Genomic DNA, 23,408 nt, shown 5'->3' with positions numbered 1-23,408 from the left:
CTATGGTGGTAGCAACACCAAACTTGGAAGTGCAACAACAACAACAACCTTCTATGGGAGCAACAACACCTTCTACTCCGGAAATTGATCAACTTTTGCATAATCCGGAGGTAACTTTTATTTCCGATATCCATAGAAATACCTTTGTCAAGTTTGCTATGAAGTCATTACAATCCACCAAATTTATATGTGAAGATACCTTAGAAAAATTGGGTGTTCTTGAGCAAACTAGAGCCTTTTTCAATGCCATGGGGTTGAAGAAATTGTTTGAAACAAAGGAATTGACATACCCCTCCCTTACCTTGGAATTTTTGAGTTCCTTGAAAGTCACCAAAGTTGAGAATAGGGAGAATCTCGAGTTTCGTCTAGTTAATGTTAGTAGACGCATTACCTTTAGGGAATTGAGTGAAATTTTGGGTCTTAGTGATGAACCGCGTTATTTTAAGAATTATGGAAAGTATGACCCCGAACCTCTTTGGGAGGCGATCTCCGGGAAGAAATTTGAGGACTTTCATGCGAGTCGTGCTCTTTTGGTCCACCATCCGGGCATAAGAGTATGGCACAAGGTCGTGGGAAACACCATAATTGCAAGGAAAGATACCAACCATTTCACCAAACTTGATTTTATTCTCCTTGAATCGGCTTTGAACATTGGAAGAGTACACACCAAGCCTTACAATTCTTTGAGGCTCTTGGTAGATAGATGGCTCAACATTGATTATGGGAAGAAGGGCACAACCGTTATTGTCAATGGCGGCCTAGTCACTATCCTAGCTAAGCACTTTGATCCTAACTTCAATAAGGATAACAAGTACAAAGCAAAGGAGGGTGGCCATCTTGTTGATATGCATACTATGATACACAAGTTCAAGTGGGTTGCCCATAACCCCCTTGACACTAAGTATGGATGGCTCACTAGTGAAGCTAGATCGTTCACCTTGCCTTCGAAGATTTGTCGTCTAAGCGTCCACCGGACCAATTATCTACTTCCCCTTTCTAAAGAGGCCGAGTATATTATTCAACAACAAAAGGGTGATCTTGAAATGCCCTCCTCTTCCATTGTCATACCACCTTACCCATTTGAGTATGAAGAGTTCAAGCCGGAAGGAGTTGAAGCTAGAAAAGATTATGTGACTCTTCTCATGCAAGCAATGCACAAGCAACCCTTTGAAGATCGGAAAAATGCTTACTTGGCTCAATATCCACCCCTCCTACACTTAGCTAGGCAAGGACTACTTGATCCATCTTGTCCTTTGCCTAGTTGGGCGGATAGAGAAGTCCTATTTCCGGGTGCATCTAGGGTCGTTTTGGGTGACAATGAGGTTGTTGGTAATGATGAAGAAGTTGATGATAACATTGAGGAAGAAGCAAGTGAAGGAGAAAAGGATGGTGAAGATGATGATGAGCAAGATGAGGAAGAAAGTGAAGAAGCAAATGACAAAGGAAGTGGCAATGTGGCCACTTCTAATGAGGAAAGTGATGGTGATAGCATGATGGAAGATTAGCAAGCCTTGGAGACTCCTACCCTCTCATGGTTTGTCTATTTCTCTCTTTGTATTTTCATTAATTTTGAGCATTATTGGAGTAGTCCTAACACCATTAGAGGACTCACACCTCGGTACCATTGAGGTGTTCCCATTTTATTGTTCCCATTTTCAAAATCCAAAATGACAAATTAGTTTCATGCATAGTATAGTGTGTGCATGAACTACACCCATCCTTGGACATTAGCAATAGTGTCTCACTCGGTTTGGGGAAGTTAATGCATACACAACGGAAGGTAATCTAAATTATCCTCTCCGTCATAACAAAAACCATGCATCATGTAGTGTAGCTTAGTATAGATTGCATTTAGTATAGAAATCATGCATCATCTTTGCATAATTTCCATCATTTTGGCCATTGAGGACAATGCCCATATTAGTGTGGGGATGGGAATTCTAACATTTAACTCTTATTCAAAAATCCAAAAAAATTGAAAAATTTCAAAAATCATAAAAATTTGAAAATTGAAAACCCAAAAACATGCTTATTTCCTTTTATAATCTTGTATATATTGTCTTGTATATATTGTGTTTGTTCTATCCTTGTTCACATTGATTGACTACGCCACATCCGAGACATGAGGATATGGAAGACCGCATGGTATGATCTTTCCAATCTCCTTTTTCCTCTTTATGTTAATGACTATGTGGCTTTATTTTGATTGATGCGGTATAACAATGTGAACTTAGGACTTGCATTTAGTTTATATGTCATATTAGTTGATAGAATCACTTGCATTAGGATGTTTATATTAGTTGCATCATGGCATGTAGTTGCATGTTAGAAATGTTTTGAAAAATGCCTATTTAGGAACTTTGACAAGAGCAACTAAGCCATTACAAATACTTGTTCAACTTAAGACTTTGCCTACTAGAATGGTTGTAAAACACCCTAGATAGTATCATACTAGTGTCTTTTGACCCATGACCCAAAGCCTAGTCAAGGGTTTGCATGTGAGTCACCTATCCAACCCCGTGATGCGATGTGGACTTGGTTAACTTGTCTAGGTGACCTTGTTTGACCTTGTGGTAAGGCAACCCAAAAATATTTTCTATCAATAAGCTTGAAGTGCTCATTCTAAAGAAATTTTGTCATGTGGAAGTAATGTAATGCCACGGAAACCTCAAATGTTATGAATTGTTGAAAGTTGAGAAATTTAAGTTGTTTTGATGGAGGCGTACCACTTCGATGTGCTTTGGTGCGGGATCCATTGAATTGGGCCCCCATATGGTTGTGAATTCGGCCGCCCAGAGACAGAGTGACTATCACCCCGAAAAGCTATTGTCTAGAGGTTAACCGGTTGCCTAATAAGCGATTGGCGAAAGCAAAGGACACTAGCCCGGAAGGGACAAACCCCATCTTAAATTTTTGAAATGTGAAAGTGAAATGAGGACAATTTTGAATACTAGTCATATCCACCCGTTGTGAATAAAGATTTGAGCATTTCATTCCCAAAAATCCTTTTGTCAAGCCACTTGGTCGAGTTTGGGACGATCCATGACCTTTACTTTTGTAGAGAATTCGAGACTTGTCATGTCATATGCTACTAGCATCATAGGGATCATCATTCCACCACCATCCGATCGCTCTTGACGAAAGCATTTGGAAATTGAGGACAAAAGTAGTCTAGTTTAACACCATTTGGAGGTGATTTAGTGCCATCCTCTTAGACTTAGTAATTTGTTGAACTAGTATTTGTGAAGGATTACATGCTCTTAAATTTGTTCCTCTTTAGTGCTTCCGCCACTTGATGAGGAAGTGGCTATTCTTTTTGTAGATGCATCCATTATGTGATTTTATGTGCTTAATGTTTGGATGTGTCGCCATTTTGGCAAGACCCACCTTGCCTTGCAAGAAGGCATCCTACCTCATGGTTGTCTTGTTGTGAGTTGAAGGGGCGGAGTGAGACCCGCTAATTGTCTCATATCGGCTATATTATTAGGATAGGTTAGTATTGGTCCTAGTCTTTGTCACCTCTTTACTCGGGACGAGCAAAGGTTCGGTTTGGGGATATTTGATGTGACCATAATTAGCGCATATTTAGCCCCCGAATTAGCCTTGTTCCCATGCTTTTTAGTGCATATTTGGGTCATTTCTTATCTTTAGTTCTTTGTTTTGCATATTCTTTGAGATTTTGATCCCTTGGTAGGAAAGGAGTAAGAATCTTGCATTTTCATGGCAAAACGAGACTAAATTGATCGAATTCAATGACCAAGCATCAAGGAGAGACAAGATTAGAAGGCCTTTGTACATATTATAATAGAAGAGCAATGTTGAGAAAGGATCCTTGAGTCCCCAAGGAATTTATGAAGAAAAGGGAAGAAAAGAAGAAGATATGTTGCTGAGTGACAATCCGAGCGGATTGTCACCAATCCGTCCGTCCCTTGTTTTGCACAATCCGTGCGGCTTTGTTTGAATCCGCTCGGATTCCACCTCCACAATCCGACCGGATTCCCTTGAATCCGCTCGGATTCCAACGCCGATTCCGCCCGTCCCGACCTTATTCCGCCCGGATTCCAAAGACAAAGACGATTTCCTCTTCTCCAAGCTACAAAGAAAGAAGCCCTTCTCTCGAAAAATACCGGCTCCTCCTTGCTCAATCTAAAAAGTGTAATTACTAGTTTAGCCCTTAGTTAACCCTAATGCATCCTCCCTAATTTCCACTATAAATACCCCATTAGTCTAATTAGAGGAGCATGTTCTTCTTATCAATAATTAGTGTAGTTAATATCAATCAAATCTCACTTTAATATTGTAATCAAGTATTAATCAAGTTTTAATCCAAGTTTTAGTTCTTTAATCTCTCTTTTGTTCATCCTTTATTTTGGGTAATTGAAGATTATTTGGGTTATTGTTGGGAGATTGACAACCTCTCAATCAAGCATTCAAGTACGTACTTCTTTTATCTTTGCTTTGTTATTGGAATCATTAGTAGGTATAATTTCTTAATCCCTTTTTAATTATTGTTAATTACTTTCATTTATTCATCATGTTTCATATTGTTGGTATGATTGACAACCTTGCTAGCATGATCAACATGATAATGAGTGAGTAGTCTCTTAGCTAGGGTTAATGGGTGATTAGGGGAAACCAACATGGGGAATGATTCATGCTTAAATTAATATGCTTTCATGTTTTATTTGCTTGCTTGTTTTGATCTCAACTCATGCACATGTTATATTTGATGAAATGCTAAGCCTATGAATCCTTGCATTTACTATCATCTTCTATCTTTTCAATGAGACTTGTAAGACATAACCCAACTCGAGTCTCATTAGACCATGCATGTTGTTGAGTAGGGAAGATTAAGTCGACTTGTAGGTGTTGTACAATCGAATCGATTCGGCTCCGGGACCCAAACTTTCCTAGGATTGTAAGATATAACCCAACTCAATCCATCACAACAATAATTGCTTGCTTATAATTTGAGAACATGTTTGTATGATTGTAGATACCCGTATCCGTCGATATTGGAATTTATAGAGAACCCGACAAACACCCGATGATGATAGGACACATGTATTCTTTAGTTGTCATTGTCATTGTTGGGAGCTCGTTTACGAGGTAGAATGGGCGTCGTCGATGAAGTATTCTATTAATTTAAATGATATTTAAATTAATGTTTTTTTAAGTGAATTCATTTTTATTATTTTAAATGATATTTAAATTAATGTTTTTTTAAGTGAGTTCATTTTGTTAATTTAAATGATATTTAAATTATGGTTTTTTAGGTAAATTCAATTTATTTTATTTTATTTTGAATTTATTTTCCCAAGTTTATTTTATTGAAAATAAAATAAATAATTGATTTGAAAAATCATTTTATGAGTATATTTGATTTGAAAAGTCATTTAATTTAATGGGTTAATTGATTTGAAAATCGAAGAAAACTCGTTTTTAAGCACTTGTTTTTGAGCTCGATTTTAGCTCGGTTTTTGAGCCCGTTTCCTTTACGAATTGGCACGAATCTCGAGTACACTAGCCCACCTAAGTCTCTACCCATCCACCCTTGTTCGAACCCCCCAACCATGGCCCAAATTCCATCCCCAAACACCTCCCCAAACAGCCCGCAACAAACGAGCAGCCCCCCTGTTTTGGCAGCTCAATCTCGAGCCCAAAACCCGCTCCAAACACTACCAAGACCCGTACCCATTAACCCTAACCCATACCCTAGTATCCTACCCATATTATCCTAGCTTAATCACCAAGAAAACCCCAAAAACGAACCCTAGAAACCCCCCCAAAAGCTGCTGGACAGCAGCTATGTTCAGCTAGCCCGATTCGCCCTCCCTCTCTTTTAACCTATTTTAACTCCCTATAAATACGACCCCTCCACCATACAATCATTCCTCTAAGTTCTCCATACATCCAAGCATCACATACAAGCTTTAAACCTCAGAAACAAACCCTAAACATCCTCCAAAAACCCTAAACAAAACCGACACACAAACTGAAACTGTTTGTGTGTCCTCTTCGAAAACCCATTCGTTCCTCCATCAAAACTCCATAAAAATTCGAGTTTCTTGTTCCTAATTAACCACATAACATCCATCTACACATTAGACAAAGATTTACGAGCCAAATTGCCCTTGAGAGTACACGAAATCCCTCGAAAAACAGAGTGAAATAACACTCTGTTTTCGCGGTTTCTTCTTGTCTGTCCAGTTCTGTTTGTGCTCGTTTTTCGTGCCCATTAACCCAAAACGAGCAGGGGTTGCTTTAAGATCCTTGTTCTCCTCTCTTTCTAGTTTCCAAAACATCTTTCGGATCGAATTTTCGTCGTGAAACGAGGGAGATATCACTGTTTTAAAATCGCTGTCCAGAAACTTTCCAAAACGCGTGTTTGCTTTATTCTTCGTCGACGACGGCCTCTCGAGATAAAATCTACCATCGATTACGACCCAAGACGGTGTAAACGATACATGTAGGTTGAGGGTGCATCAAATACCCTTCTCTCTCCTTTTTTTATTTCGTTTTTTTTATGCCTTTTTAATAGTTTGTTTTTTGTTTGTTTTCGTTTTGTTTATCGTTTGTTTTAAATTAACTATAAAACTAGTTAGTCCGAGTATGAGTTAAAGTACCACCATGAACACCCGCGTTGACTTGAGATGGGAAAAGAAACCGCTACTTCTGTCGGTCGTACACCCCCGTCTCATTTACATATCCTCGTGTTCAAGGTAGGGCATAAATAAAACGAGTTGTCTAACTTTCATCGCTTTCGACCCTTTATTGTTTCGGCCAAATCGACATACCCTAGGACCCGTTGTATGTTAGTTTAACCTCTGATTGTTAACCTATGACGTATTTAGATGACATTAATTTAATTTAATAATCTAATTAGACACGATAGGTGGCTTCGACGTAAGTTATAAAATCAATCGACGATTCTGTAAATAATTGAATGCATCTCTCTCTTTCACCTAATTTCTCGCTAGTATAAGAGTGCGTGATTAGCACCTTCTTATTGACACTCGATGAGTTAAATTAATTAGCGAATTTGACCTAATTAGACCCTTTAGGCCGTGTAGAATGCACCCTCGCGCGACAATCAATCAACATCGTTTTTTAACTCGTTTTCTAACTTGTTTCCTATCCCTTTTCGCAATCATTCGATCTAACCAATGAATCTAACTTAGGAACTAGGTTGGCCTCGTCTTGGCCGTGAGGGTGGCCGTTGGTTTGGGCCGTGAGGTGGCCGTTTTCTTTACCTTTCTCGTTTTGTTTTTATACCGTTTGTTTTCTCGTTATCTCATTGTTTGTAATTTATCGTTTGTTTATCGAGTTGTAACCTTTCAAGTTGGTTTTCTTTTATTGAGTCAAAACCTTTTCAAAAAACCTTAGTCTTGTTTGGTTAGACGGTTGTTCCCCAATGCTTGTAGGAGCGTAGTAAACCGCATGTTGTCTAAAGCAACATGGCCCGGTTTATGCTAATGCATGCTTTGGTGCGTAGCCTTATGTCTAATTCGATGAGATTAAGCGCGAGCACGCATTACGAGGAGTGACCCAAGGACCGTGGGTCATGTGAGCCGTGGGCCACCCTCTTGTGCACGGTTTTCAAGGCCCAATGGCCGTGTGTTTTGTGTCGTGTTTTGAGTTGTATGTAGCAATTGTAATTAGATCGAGTTGTAATTTATTTATCGTTGTGTCGGCATGAAATGCCTGGTTTGTAATAGGTAGATCCCAACGGCTCCCCCATTCCCCATCAAGCCTTGTGTGTTTCGTTTGAATGTTGCTAGATTAATCAACCCACATGCTAAATTACAACTTGGACAAAGTTAGTTTAGTTGCATCTAAAACGACATAGAAATTGTTGTCACATGTTAGGGTTAAAACAACGTTTGCATATCATACATCGTACGTAGCTATGACCTTGTTTGAAATCCGACACTTGACTTAGTAGAGGCCGTTATTGACGGGCGGGGTTGGGTGTCCTTATGGGCTTCCCAACACGTACCCTCACCCCTTACTCAAGATCTATGGTTTGTGGATCCGTCTAAATACCATTGGATTACGAGAGTCATTCAAATCGAGTGATATAGGGTACAAGTCTTTATCTTTAATCACTCGTAGTCGATGGGCTTTATGCTTTTCGTTGAAAGGTGTAAAGTTGACTTGAACGGTTCCAAGTTCCCAAAAAACTTGGTGGCGACTCTAATATGTCTTAATTCGATTCGAAAGAACCTCGAGTCGATTATGCCGGGTGTGGATCCCTCGGACGCAGTTCCCGAGGGCCTTGTCCACAGTTTGGCGACTCTGCTGGGGAAAAGAGGACTAGTTACACTGTGTTTCTAGGGTCTTTTCCTCCGAGGTGAAACTTGAAAAGAAAGTGTTGGAAAGTAAAACATTACTCATAGTGCTACGATTCATGCATAAACCCTTAAGGACTTTCCCGGGCCGTCCCAGCGTTTCTTCGTGATGCGTGGGGGGCGACGTCCCACTATGCCAGGAAGCTGCATATTGCTCGCTTCCACTCCGCCTCGCGTGGTTCTTGAGGGTGGGGACGATCTTCTAGGTACTTTACCTTAAGACACCTTGCTCTATAAGACCGCAAAAGGATGGAGGGCATAGACCTTCTTATAGAAGACTTGCCGAGACTTAGAGATGTCTAGGAGCATACATCCTTATAACATGAGAATGACAATGTGCAATGTGTTTTCCCGAGTCCTTTTTTTTTCGAAAATTCCAAGTCCTTTTCAAAACCGAACTTTTGAACAACTTACTTTCAAACTAGCATGGTTTTCAAAACGCGGAATGCTGCCCAAATAGGACTAGAATTTTCGGCCAAAATGAGCTTTTATAGCCGGCATGCTGCCCATTTCAAATCTCATTTTCAAATCAATCCTTCGTTTTTTCCAAATTCAATCCAAAATGTTTCTCGAACCTCAACCAAGCATGAAATGCGTCGAGTCGTGTCCGGGTCATGGCCGTGTTAGGCCGGGTTTGTTTCAAGAGTCTAGAACACGACCTTGTTGGGTCACCCAAACTCACCTCTTGGGCTTTGAGTCATGTTGGTCGACCTTTTGGTCTAGAATAGTCCACAAAAAACGTCCAAGCTAGGCCTTATGGACGTTTCACTCGAACCCTGGGCTATGTTAGCCCAATCACGGGTTTAGTCACACCGAGTCCAGTTTAGAATCGAGTTATGACAGTTTGAGTCATGTCGTTTTGTCGAGTCTAAAATGAACCGATGTCTAAATCAAACCGTGAGTCGAACCTTTGGTTAATCAATCTCAAGTCGAGTCTTTGTTTGAGTCAAGTTAGGGTCGTGTCCTTAAGTGTGCAGGGGCTCTTACTTTAAATATTGACTCAGTACGGGGTTTTCTTGTAGAAAGGCCGCCCAAAACCCGACGTCAAGCAATGGAAGATGCTATCAACAAGCTCACGGAGGCCGTGAACCTCATGATGACCCGAATGGATGTGATCGAGTCTAAGTTGGTTGAAGATTCCTCTTCATCTACTCCACCTCGACGATTTGGAGAAACGGTTCAAGTTCATCGAGGACCGTTTGAAGCTCTCCCAAGGGAAGAACATCCACTATGAGAATGCTAGGGCCTATGCCCCGATTCAGACAAGTTGCCCACGAACATGGTACTCACCGACATCCCAAAGTTCAAGGGCATGAAGATCCGATCCACCATGTTAAGGCCTATAAAGGGTACTTGGCACCGAAGGGAGTACCTGCTGATATGCTCTCTCGAAATTTTCGCCCAATCTCTCGGGAGAACACCCAAAGGCTTGGTTATACAATCTTGACCTTAAGAACTTCCCCACTTTCGAAGATATTACGGTGGAGTTCTGTAAGCACTATGCTGACAATGTCGAGATTCAAACCAACATAAGAACTTTGGAGGTTATGACGCAAAAGGAGAAAGAGGGCTTTACTGAATTCCTCGCAAGATGGCGCGCTGAAAGCGTGAAGTTAGCTAAAAAGCCCGATGAAGTTGAAATGGTAGATAAGTTCGTGAAGAATTTACTACCTGTTTACCGTAATGCTCTGAAATACCAGAATTTTGGTTCTTTCAAAGAATTGATAAGGATCGGGATAAAGGTAGAGGACGATGTCCGAATTGCTGAAGCTGAGAAGCCAAAGGGATACCAAGGGGCTTCGTCATCTAAAGCAAAAGCACCCGCGGCGGCCCACTTTGTTGAAACTGTCAATCTCTTAGATGGACAGTCAAAAAGGCCTCCGCGCCAAGCTCCGAGGGTATTCACCGATATCGGGTGCACTTACGCCTATGCCCTCCAAAGGATCATGGCCCAAGGAAAGTTGAAGCCCATTGGTCCAACTCCGGATCCACCTGCTGAACAACAAGGCAAATGGTACAAACCGAATGCCTACTGTGCCTTTCATCAAGGGAAGGGACACGATACTGAAAGGTGCTTTAGACTAAAGCACGAAATTCAAGGTATGATTGAGAACGGAACACTCCCAATCCCAACTGTTAAACCCAATAACATCACCAATCCATTTGCCGATCACGCCAACTTTGTTTCTGTCGAAGACAATGTCGATTATTCTCATCTTATCCGCCCATGTCACTTGAAAGGGGTGTTTATCGGGAAAATATTTGTGGATTGCTTTGAATTCTTGCCAAACCCGAAGAATGAAATTCAAATCGGGAGTCTCGCTCTAGAATGTACTCCTCTTATTAACGAAGTTAATAAAAGACATTTCGATTCACCAACCTTCATCACTGGTGTAGATCCTCAGAGGACTACTTCGGGATAGAGGCAGACCATCAAAGGGATCAAGGATCAGAGCCGAGCATCTAAGCTGACAGCTGAACAAGGGAAAGCTCATGACCAGATTTGAAATTATGAGTCGGGATCTGTTTTCTTATTTTAGTCGAGTCGAGTCTAGGACTTTCTTTTCCTGAAGTTGAGTCGTTTGTTCCGCGATGACCTAGGGTGTGTCCTAGGAATCGTTCCTTCGAGTCTGTTAAGCATTTGTCTTTCCAATAAAAAGTTCCAGTTTCGTTTCCAAATTTGCCTCGTTCCCAATCCTCAATCATTCCGAAACATGATAAAATGCACAACACACTCAAAGGCATCCCTGGGGTAGAAATATGTCTCGTTTCAAAATGTAAGGTACATTAGGATACCGTGTTTGATTCCTTTACCTATTCCATGTCTGGTGGTAGAAAACCTCCATCTGAACCAATGTTTGTGACAAGCTTTTAGATGATTCTATGACAAACCCGGACTAGCTCCTTGTTTCCCCTATCGATGATGGAAGACAAGCCTTTTCCCCATAAAATCATCCCCTCTCGAAGAGAGAAGAGACCAACCCATTCTAACAAGGAATTGTTAGTTCTAACCCAATTTAGTTGGCGAAGCCCAGTTTTCAAGGTGTATCCATTTATGACTAAGAGAATGAATAGAAGATCATTTTCAAAGAGATAAAAAAGATGAAAAAGAATGAAAAGATAAAAAGATGAAAAAAAATGAAAAAATGAAAAAAAAAATGAAAAAATGAAAAAAAGATGAAAGAAAAAGAAAAAAAGAAAAAAAAATGTTGAAGTTATTGCAGAGTGCTTTTGGTTGGATGTCGAAGTTACGGAAGCCAGAAGTCAAGTCAAGTACCCATAGTTGAAGTTCAATGGGCGAAGCCCAAAAGCTTAAGTAGTAACCTCTTTACCCTCTAAGTCCTTCCTGAGACAGTTACAAAGGGATAGTCGGGAATTTTGAGAATTATTCCGCTTGTGTTGTTACACTGACCTTTAGGGTCCGGACATGGAAATTTGAACCCACATCATTTTTCAACCCATTTGCACTCGTGGTTCATCAAACCCGAGACACCCATTCCAACCACATCAGCAGCCATAGCCCTTGGCCTTAGCACCACAAAACAAACCTTCAGAATGATGGTTAACCATTCAAACTTGTTATTACCAAGCTCCACATCCCGAAAGATCCAAGCCTTTTACACCTAACCCCAGACACGGGATTTAACGGTACCTTACAGGCTAGAATGGGATACGACATGATACCTTAGGTGAAACCTTCGAGTGTGTACACACAATCAAAATGCCATGTTTATGCACCATGATCGAACTACGTCGGATTTGATTTCGCTCCACGCGAATACGTAGGCAGTCCTTCAGAATAAGGGATTCAATCCACTCATCAACCAAGTTGTCATCTTGTCGGTTTCTTACGGGTCTTAACCAAGTCCAAATGAAGCCACCTTTGTTTGAGACGGTCTTAGTACTCGATGTAGGCTAGGATAAGGATATAGGTTCAGATGAATAGTATCAAGTCTTAGAATGAGCTTTATCGAACGGTTTAGGCAAAGATGCCGAGTCACATAGATGTGGGTTTTTGTTGGGAACAGAAAATATGAAAAACCCGCTGAAAAGAAAGAAGGCGTGGAAGAAAAAATAGTAAAAGCCCGCTGAAAAGAAAGAAGGCGGTGGCAAGAAATGATGAAACTCGCTGAAAAGAAAAGAGGCGAGGAGAAGAGTGACAGAATGTTCCCAACAAAAGTCATGTGTGATGTCCAACTGTTCTCATAAAATCAGTCTGTGTTTAGTGTCTGGGCGAAGCCAACGTTGTTGCTCCATGAGTTTAATCCACCTTGTCAATGCCAAGTGATCTTGATTCCCATGTGCCCTCGGGAGCACGCCCATGCCATACGAAATCTTCGTCTCAAGTCCGATGGCCTTGTGATTCCCGTTTGTCATCTTTTGGCGTCAGAATGGCCAATTTACATTTCTACCCCCAACAAGTCAATAATTGAATTAAAACTCGTGCACACTTACGGTTTTATTTTCCTTTTTTGTTTTACGGTAGCGGGCTACGCCCACGTTTGTTTACCGGTCGTATAGAATGTCTGAGTCGCATTTCATGCTCACCCATCAAGGTTCGATTTCAAAATTTCAAAATTTCAAAAACTTTTTGGGTCGACGACCCAGCATCCAAGTGATTCATTTCAAATTCAAAATTTGGGTCGATAGCCCAATTATTCAAAATTTTCAACATGTTCAAATTTCGGGTCGATGACCCAGTCTTTCAAACTCAAATTTCGGGTCGATGACCAACATTCCAAGTGATGTCAAATTTAAAATTCGGGTCGATGACCCAATTACTCAAAATTTTCAAATTCTATTTTCGGGTCGATGACCCAATCTTTCAAATGATCTAATTTTAGGAACGATGATCCAAATGTGCTTATGTGATGATTATTGCTAGTACGTTTTTGTGTTTCAAATGCAGCAGGATATGCTTCAACTGGGGGCTCTAAAGTCTTCGACTTTAGAGCCATTGCAAACTGGGGGCTCTGAAGCCGTTGGCTTCAGAGACCATTATCAAGATATAAAGGATGACATCCACCAAGAATTCAATTCAATACAAGAGTATGAAATGGAAGAATTCCGTAGCTGAAAGCAAATGATGAAAGCGGCGGCAACCTCCTCGGAAAGTCCCGTCCCATTCGGACAAGCACCAGCAGATGATAAATTTTGGGCAAACGTCAACAGATGATGAATTTTGGACAAATGCCAGCAGATGATAAACTTTGGGCATGTGTCAGCAGTTGCCGAACTACGACGCGGGTTTGATTCCGTCAGAAACGGATACGTAGGCGCCTAAGGATAAGGCTCAACCCACCATATATGCAATTTTATGGGTCGACGACCAACGATGATAATTTGACACAACAGAAGCAAGAGTCAATCCCCAACGAAGTTTCAGGTATGATCTCTTCTTATGGCTGGCGAGCTTATATACGCAAGTCTAATGGACTATAAACGACCATGAGTAATCCTCGGTCGAGAGGGACCTGGGGTATACTTTGACTTTCGCCTTGTCCAAGCCTCAGTCAAAGTGGGGGCTCTGTAGATACCCGTATCCGTCGATATTGGAATTTATAGAGAACCCGACAAACACCCGATGATGATAGGACACATGTATTCTTTAGTTGTCATTGTCATTGTTGGGAGCTCGTTTACGAGGTAGAATGGGCGTCGTCGATGAAGTATTCTATTAATTTAAATGATATTTAAATTAATGTTTTTTTAAGTGAATTCATTTTTATTATTTTAAATGATATTTAAATTAATGTTTTTTTAAGTGAGTTCATTTTGTTAATTTAAATGATATTTAAATTATGGTTTTTTAGGTAAATTCAATTTATTTTATTTTATTTTGAATTTATTTTCCCAAGTTTATTTTATTGAAAATAAAATAAATAATTGATTTGAAAAATCATTTTATGAGTATATTTGATTTGAAAAGTCATTTAATTTAATGGGTTAATTGATTTGAAAATCGAAGAAAACTCGTTTTTAAGCACTTGTTTTTGAGCTCGATTTTAGCTCGGTTTTTGAGCCCGTTTCCTTTACGAATTGGCACGAATCTCGAGTACACTAGCCCACCTAAGTCTCTACCCATCCACCCTTGTTCGAACCCCCCAACCATGGCCCAAATTCCATCCCCAAACACCTCCCCAAACAGCCCGCAACAAACGAGCAGCCCCCCTGTTTTGGCAGCTCAATCTCGAGCCCAAAACCCGCTCCAAACACTACCAAGACCCGTACCCATTAACCCTAACCCATACCCTAGTATCCTACCCATATTATCCTAGCTTAATCACCAAGAAAACCCCAAAAACGAACCCTAGAAACCCCCCCAAAAGCTGCTGGACAGCAGCTATGTTCAGCTAGCCCGATTCGCCCTCCCTCTCTTTTAACCTATTTTAACTCCCTATAAATACGACCCCTCCACCATACAATCATTCCTCTAAGTTCTCCATACATCCAAGCATCACATACAAGCTTTGAACCTCAGAAACAAACCCTAAACATCCTCCAAAAACCCTAAACAAAACCGACACACAAACTGAAACTGTTTGTGTGTCCTCTTCGAAAACCCATTCGTTCCTCCATCAAAACTCCATAAAAATTCGAGTTTCTTGTTCCTAATTAACCACATAACATCCATCTACACATTAGACAAAGATTTACGAGCCAAATTGCCCTTGAGAGTACACGAAATCCCTCGAAAAACAGAGTGAAATAACACTCTGTTTTCGCGGTTTCTTCTTGTCTGTCCAGTTCTGTTTGTGCTCGTTTTTCGTGCCCATTAACCCAAAACGAGCAGGGGTTGCTTTAAGATCCTTGTTCTCCTCTCTTTCTAGTTTCCAAAACATCTTTCGGATCGAATTTTCGTCGTGAAACGAGGGAGATATCACTGTTTTAAAATCGCTGTCCAGAAACTTTCCAAAACGCGTGTTTGCTTTATTCTTCGTCGACGACGGCCTCTCGAGATAAAATCTACCATCGATTACGACCCAAGACGGTGTAAACGATACATGTAGGTTGAGGGTGCATCAAATACCCTTCTCTCTCCTTTTTTTATTTCGTTTTTTTTATGCCTTTTTAATAGTTTGTTTTTTGTTTGTTTTCGTTTTGTTTATCGTTTGTTTTAAATTAACTATAAAACTAGTTAGTCCGAGTATGAGTTAAAGTACCACCATGAACACCCGCGTTGACTTGAGATGGGAAAAGAAACCGCTACTTCTGTCGGTCGTACACCCCCGTCTCATTTACATATCCTCGTGTTCAAGGTAGGGCATAAATAAAACGAGTTGTCTAACTTTCATCGCTTTCGACCCCTTTACTGTTTCGGCCAAATCGACATACCCTAGGACCCGTTGTATGTTAGTTTAACCTCTGATTGTTAACCTATGACGTATTTAGATGACATTAATTTAATTTAATAATCTAATTAGACACGATAGGTGGCTTCGACGTAAGTTATAAAATCAATCGACGATTCTGTAAATAATTGAATGCATCTCTCTCTTTCACCTAATTTCTCGCTAGTATAAGAGTGCGTGATTAGCACCTTCTTATTGACACTCGATGAGTTAAATTAATTAGCGAATTTGACCTAATTAGACCCTTTAGGCCGTGTAGAATGCACCCTCAGGCGACAATCAATCAACACCGTTTTTTAACTCGTTTTCTAACTTGTTTCCTATCCCTTTTCGCAATCATTCGATCTAACCAATGAATCTAACTTAGGAACTAGGTTGGCCTCGTCTTGGCCGTGAGGGTGGCCGTTGGTTTGGGCCGTGAGGTGGCCGTTTTCTTTACCTTTCTCGTTTTGTTTTTATACCGTTTGTTTTCTCGTTATCTCATTGTTTGTAATTTATCGTTTGTTTATCGAGTTGTAACCTTTCAAGTTGGTTTTCTTTTATTGAGTCAAAACCTTTTCAAAAAACCTTAGTCTTGTTTGGTTAGACGGTTGTTCCCCAATGCTTGTAGGAGCGTAGTAAACCGCATGTTGTCTAAAGCAACATGGCCCGGTTTATGCTAATGCATGCTTTGGTGCGTAGCCTTATGTCTAATTCGATGAGATTAAGCGCGAGCACGCATTACGAGGAGTGACCCAAGGACCGTGGGTCATGTGAGCCGTGGGCCACCCTCTTGTGCACGGTTTTCAAGGCCCAATGGCCGTGTGTTTTGTGTCGTGTTTTGAGTTGTATGTAGCAATTGTAATTAGATCGAGTTGTAATTTATTTATCGTTGTGTCGGCATGAAATGCCTGGTTTGTAATAGGTAGATCCCAACGGCTCCCCCATTCCCCCTAAGCCTTGTGTGTTTCGTTTGAATGTTGCTAGATTAATCAACCCACATGCTAAATTACAACTTGGACAAAGTTAGTTTAGTTGCATCTAAAACGACATAGAAATTGTTGTCACATGTTAGGGTTAAAACAACGTTTGCATATCATACATCGTACGTAGCTATGACCTTGTTTGAAATCCGACACTTGACTTAGTAGAGGCCGTTATTGACGGGCGGGGTTGGGTGTCCTTATGGGCTTCCCAACACGTACCCTCACCCCTTACTCAAGATCTATGGTTTGTGGATCCGTCTAAATACCATTGGATTACGAGAGTCATTCAAATCGAGTGATATAGGGTACAAGTCTTTATCTTTAATCACTCGTAGTCGATGGGCTTTATGCTTTTCGTTGAAAGGTGTAAAGTTGACTTGAACGGTTCCAAGTTCCCAAAAAACTTGGTGGCGACTCTAATATGTCTTAATTCGATTCGAAAGAACCTCGAGTCGATTATGCCTGGTGTGGATCCCGCGGACGCAGTTCCCGAGGGCCTTGTCCACAATGATCAATTCCCATGATTCCCCTATGATCCCATGACACCCTAGTGCCTTTAATCAATTGTTTACACCCCTTTAATTCATCTTGCTTGTTTATTTTCATTGCTATTTTAGTTTAGTGACCTTCTACATCAACCCAATTTGTGACACCCCTTAGACACCACTAGTTGCAATAGAAATCTCATTTCAATACCCGTCCCTTGGGATCCGACCTTTACTTGCCTCTTTACTAATTGTAGAGTTGTTTGTGAAGCTATAAATTGTGTTTTGATTCGACGTGACCCAACGACCACATCTTAATTTGTGAACACGAAACGGACTCGCATCAGTGTTCGATCAAAAGAGCTTCCTAATACGTACCCTCGCCCCTTACTCCAAATCTCTGTGAACATCCGTGTTCATTGGCATCCACGTGAGTCATTCTAGACATAGAATGCTAAGGGTAACGAGTTATTGATGTTCATGTCACTACTTTGTGTCTTGACATGGCACGAGGTATTCGAACGGTTTCCAATTTTCCATAATAAATTGGTGGCGACTCCACAAATGCAAACGCTTGTTTTTCCAAGCAACCCCGTGGGCCCGCGTCCACAGTTTGGCGACTCCGCTGGGGAGTAATATACTTACGTGTTGCCAAGGGTGAAACTTGAATAAGGTTAGGGAATATTTTATATGAGACAATTGTCGGTTTTCATGACTCGGTCTTATTAGATCGTTTTATTCGGCCTTCCTAGGCCCAACCCAACCCATTCGACTAATCGTCCCGTCTGGACGGTCCAAATTCTTATCTGGGCCTAAGGATGGATAAGGATTGACGTCAACCATACCATGATGCTTAATCTTGTTTGTATCAAGGGCTTTCACTACTCGAGGGAATGGACTAGGAATTGGCCTTACTCCTGTTTGGTACGAGCCTCTCCATAGACCTCGGGTTTGATTGCTCGGCATGGCAACCCACCCTTTAAACCAAAACCCTTCTAAATGCACTCAACATACCGTTATAATGCCTGTATGAATACTTGTATCATATGTGATCACCATTTTCTAAACGAAACCCTGACGAATTTTGTAAAGTTCAAAATCTCTTTTAAAATGTAAATATTTTCAAAAGTGGCCTAAACTAGCGCAAAACAAGTCGAAACTCTATCCTAAAATCGAGTCAAAATTCGGGCCTCAAAGCCCATTTCAAAACCTCACTTTGAGTCAACACTCTTACAACTACACTATAGTTGACTAGGACCAACATTTCAAACTTTGCCTTTTTTCAAACCTCACTTGACACAAGTGGCACACTCCCACTTCACGAGTCGAGTCTTTTCTTTGAGTAAGTGTGCTAGAATGGTCAACCATGTTTTGATTCGTTGTCGATCTCTTGTCCAGTTTCCAAGATGTCTGACACTAGCACCACAAGCAACAGTCAACCCCAGAATGGTATTGATCAAATCCTAGCTGCGCTCGTTCGTCGCCAAGCTAGCCAAGACCAAGCGTATAATCGCCTCAACGCAATCGAGGGCCGAATGGTTGCTGTAGAAACTAGGCTACCTCCTGCAGAAATGAAGTGCCTCATGAATTTATGAATGAATTTGTGAATGACAACCCTCCACCTTATGTGGGACAACAAGAAGCCAACCCTCCCGTAGGTCTTACTGAAGCTGAAAAGCGACTCCAATACTTGGAGGAGCAACTAATGTACCTCAAGCGGGATGATATCTATAGGGAAAACAATCGCATGTATGAGGCTGTAAGTGCCAAATTGCCAACCAACTTCAACATGATAGATATCCCAAAATTCAAGGGACATGAAAATCCTTTGAACCATATCCGTGCTTTCAAAGACTTCATGTCTATCAAAGGCATCAAACCCGAGATGTTCTTAGGGATATTTCCTTTATCTCTCGACACCATCCCCAAGCAATAGTTCTATTCCCTAGAGCACAAGAAGATTACCACATGGGATAACGCCGCAATCGAGTTCGCTAAACAATATGCGGATAATGCCGAGATCCAAGTCAATGTGCGCACTCTAGAGGTTCTCACCAAAACTGAGAAAGAAGGATTCACCGACTTCCTAAGTATGTGGATAAAGACTAGTACTCAACTCGTCGAGCGTCCAGATGAAGCTACCCTTGTGGAAAAATTCGTGGACAACTTAAGGCCCATTTATGCACATCACTTGATGTACCAAAACATTAAGACCTTCAAGGATTTAACTGTACTAGGGACAAGAATTGAAGATGACATCCGTAAAGGACTCTTATCCAAAACGGTAGGTCGTGGATATCAAGGCTCAACAAGTCATTCCTACAGCTCTACTAGCAAGACTGATGAGGTTAACCTTCTCGAATCATCAAAGAAGAATAACCCACAAAGAAAATTCACGAACATTGGCGATACCTACTTCAATGCATTGAAGAGGTTGTTGAAACAGGGTAAGATCCAACCCATAGGGCCTACACCTAATCCAGAAAAGAAGTCCAAGTTCTGGGACGAGAATTCATATTGTAAATATCATAGAGGTAAGGGACGTGACACAGAGAAATGTTACAAGTTAAAACATGTACTTCAAGACATGATTGAAGACGGTCGCCTACCAATACCGCCTGGAGGTAAGCCTAACAATACTAAGAATCCACTTGGAGTTCTGATGATCACTAGTGAAGAATCTACCTTAGATTGTTCACACCTGATTTCCCCAGTCGTGCAATAGAAGGTGAGGGGAGTTACTCCACCATTTCCCCTACCATCACCGACTTTATCGCATGGGCAAGAAGTGTGAATAGACAAGTCTCAAAGCTACAAAGTGTAGTCGCATCTCTACGTAATCCAAGAACCATGCCTAAGGAACGTGCGCCACTAAATCTCTCTCAAAATTCTACAATGCAAGAAGTAGTAGCTGATACGTGCATTTTATATAGTCTATTTAGTCTGTTTTTGCACGTATTTCTATTTACTTTTGTACTGTTTTATATTGCATTATACCCCGAAATGGCTACTTTGGTTTGTTCTGTCTATTTTGTAGGAATGAACCTGAAAGTGGTGAAATCGTACCCTATTCGTCCCGTTTTGCCCTAATTTCATTTATGCAATTTAATTACTGTTTCATTATGTTTACTATTAGTTACTTCATCATTATTAATATTGGCAACATTAACGATATGAGTAGCTAAATTCATTCATGTTGGGATTAGGGGATCTATGGTAGAATTGTGACGATGTAGCGAATAGGCTAGATGACTTATTTGTGAGATTCTGTACCCATGGCAATTTAATTATAATATCGACTTAGTTGAGTGCACGCTTCTAAGTTACTCTTTAATCTGGTTAAATTTATTCCTGGATCGGAAGATTGGACTAAATAGACCTGCTATGAACAGTAGACTGCCCTAATGAGGATGGAAGTTAAGTTAGTGGAAGTCTAGGATAGAAAGTGGACCGGAAGGACCTTTCCAGTATCCGTCTCACAGTAAATTATCTAGGTTATATACAGTTGAGTCACTAGACTACCATAGTGAACCGAAATCCTGACATGCTCTCTCTTTATTGATCACTTTTATTACATTTTCTACCTTTAATTGCTCTGTCCTTGATACTCTTTCCTTTAAGCTTATTAGTTTAGAAAACCAAATCAAAACCCCCATTAGTGACTTAAATAGACGGACCTTTAACAGATATCTTGCCTCCCTGTGGAGATCGACCCGACTTCCCTAGCTATATTAGTTAGTGCCAGTTGGTTATTTTTGGTAGGTATACGACTAGCCTGTCAAATTTTGGCGCCGTTGCCGAGGAGGCAATAGCCCTATCTGTACTAGTTTTCGTTTATTTTTATCCGTCTCAGGGAATTTTCATTCCTTGAGACAGTTCTCATTATTCTCTTTCAGTGTTATGTATGCCCAGGTCAATCAGGTCGGAGTTAGTTGCAGCTAATCCTGAGCCAAAGACTCTCATTTTTGTTTGCAGAAGATCAGTCTTTAGAAGAAGCAGTCTCATTTCTGCTAACCAACCAGTAAAGATGCCGAATATCGCAAGTCACTCGGAGCCTAAAGCATCTTCTATTCCTAAGGGTTTCAACCTCCAAACTGAAGACGGCAACACTTTTGATATCCGTCCGTCCTACATTAATCTAGTGGAGAGAAACTTGTATAAGGGTGTGGCAGGTGAAGACCCAATGAACCATATGGAGGTCTTTACTGATTATTGTTTTACTATTCCTGCTATAAAGGGAGTAACTCAAGACAAGATAAAAGAGGTGCTCTTTCCTTTTTCTTTGACTGACTCAGCCTGTGAGTGGCTGACTGATCTTGACCGGGAAGCTGCTGGTATTACCAATTGGGAGACTCCCGCACTTGCCTTCTACAAAAGGTATTTCCCTCCACAACGCACTAATCAGCTGAGGGGAAAGATATCCAGTTTTAAGCAGGCACCTGATGAGACATTCTATGAAGCTTGGTGTCGGTTCAAGAAATTGGTGAGGTCCCTTCCTCATCACGGTTTTGATCAGTGGTTCTTATGCAACCAATTTTATAATAGGTTGTATGATGACCATAGAGCTATTCTGGACGCCTCATCCAATGGAAGATTTCAGAAAAATATTGATGACGATAAGGGATGGGGCATTATTGAGGAGATGGCGACCCATTGTGTTGAATATGGGAACCCACGGGACGGTATTCAAACAGTTCATGCGGTTGATAAGGCAGGTGTGGCTCAGTTGGAAGCCATGAATGCTAGGTTTGATCGATTGGAGCTACAAAATGCTGGAGAACAACAGACAGTTCATCTGTTGACTAGACAGGAAACTGTCACATGTGAGAGATGTAGAAGCAATGACGGTCATACTGCTATTGACTGTCTCACAGAGGAGGAACAAGTCCTTGCTTTCCAACGATACAGGCAAGGAAGAGGTTCTTACTATAATAACCAAGGGGCAGTCTATCCCAACTTGAGGTGGACTAATCAAAATGTTCTTAATCGCACTCCTCCACCAAAGCAGCACCAGCTGTATGTCCCGCCTCACAAAGCTCAACAAGGCTTCCAAAAGCCTCCTTCCTTTCCTCCACCGAATCAAGGCGCATCATCTTCACGTGGGGTAAGTGAGTTAGATGAGTTAAAGACTATGTTGCAGTCGTTAACAAAGCAATGGCAGTTAAGTGACCAAGAGAAAGACGCATCCATCAAGTCACTTGAAACACAAGTTGCTCAGTTAGCCGCGAACCAATCCACGAGGAAACAGGGTCATTTGTCATCTCAATCTGAGAAAAATCCACACGAGACGGTGAATTTAATCAATCTAAGGAGCGGTCGTTCATATGAGGGACCTAAGCTGTCGATTTCAGAACCGAGGAAGGAAGTGAATAACTATGAATAGTCAGCCGTTGCTGAAAAGGAGTTAACCACGAATAAAATACTCGATCGACTGATTTCAGGGGGTCGATCGAGTAGAACTGAGGAAGAAAATTCTCGACCGAAAGGAATTCTTACTCGATCGAGTGAACTGGGAAATCAAGAGTTCGATCGAGTGGTGCAAATCACTCGATCGAGTGAAAAATCTGAAGAAAACGTTCGATCGAGTGGAAATTTTGCTCGATCGAACACTATTGTTAATAAAGACCTCGATCGAGAGCCTGCTAGTGCTCGATCGAGTGATATTTCACTTGGAAGAACTCGATCGAGAGGGAAAAAGTCTCGATCGAGTGATAAGGAGCTTGAACCAGCCGGGACGTTGGAAGAGAGAAAAAAAGGGCTCGAGATACCTATTACCGTGCCCTTCCCGAGACGATTACAGAACACGAAGGCCAATCAACAGTTCGGTAAATTTGCCGAGCTCCTGAAAAGTTTACAGGTTACTGTTCCATTCGCCGAGCTGCTGACACAGGTACCCTCTCATTTAAAGTTTATGAAAGAAATTTTATCACGTAAGAGGCACATTAATGATCATGAGACGGTAGCTTTGACCGAGATAGGGACTGCCTTAGTTCGAAATAAGCTGCCACCCAAACATTCGGACCCGGGTAGTTTCTCGATTCCATGTCACATAGGTACCCATTTAATTGATAAAGCGCTATGCGATCTTGGTGCTAGCGTGAGCGTTTTACCTTTGTCTCTTGCTAAGAGACTTGGTTTGACTAAATTTAATTGCACAAACATGACTTTACAGATGGCCGCCCGTAGTATATCACGGCCGTTAGGTGTCATAGAAGACATACCTGTGAAAATCGGGAGATTCTTTATTCCCGTTAA

The 23,408-nt window shown here is 41.1% G+C and overlaps 1 non-coding gene across 1 annotated transcript; it reads right to left on the bottom strand.

Moving 5' to 3' along the window:
* Positions 1–21,556: 21,556 nt before the first annotated feature.
* LOC141609608 (small nucleolar RNA R71) lies at positions 21,557–21,662 on the bottom strand. Its single transcript, XR_012527533.1, has one exon. It is a non-coding gene; the product is annotated as a small nucleolar RNA R71 (small nucleolar RNA).
* Positions 21,663–23,408: the final 1,746 nt, after the last annotated feature.

Source organism: Silene latifolia, chromosome 10 (genome assembly GCF_048544455.1).
Source record: "Silene latifolia isolate original U9 population chromosome 10, ASM4854445v1, whole genome shotgun sequence".
Lineage (NCBI taxonomy): Eukaryota > Viridiplantae > Streptophyta > Magnoliopsida > Caryophyllales > Caryophyllaceae > Silene > Silene latifolia.
Note: the sequence above shows the minus strand (reverse complement) of the source record. Positions and strands in the feature narration are given on the sequence as shown.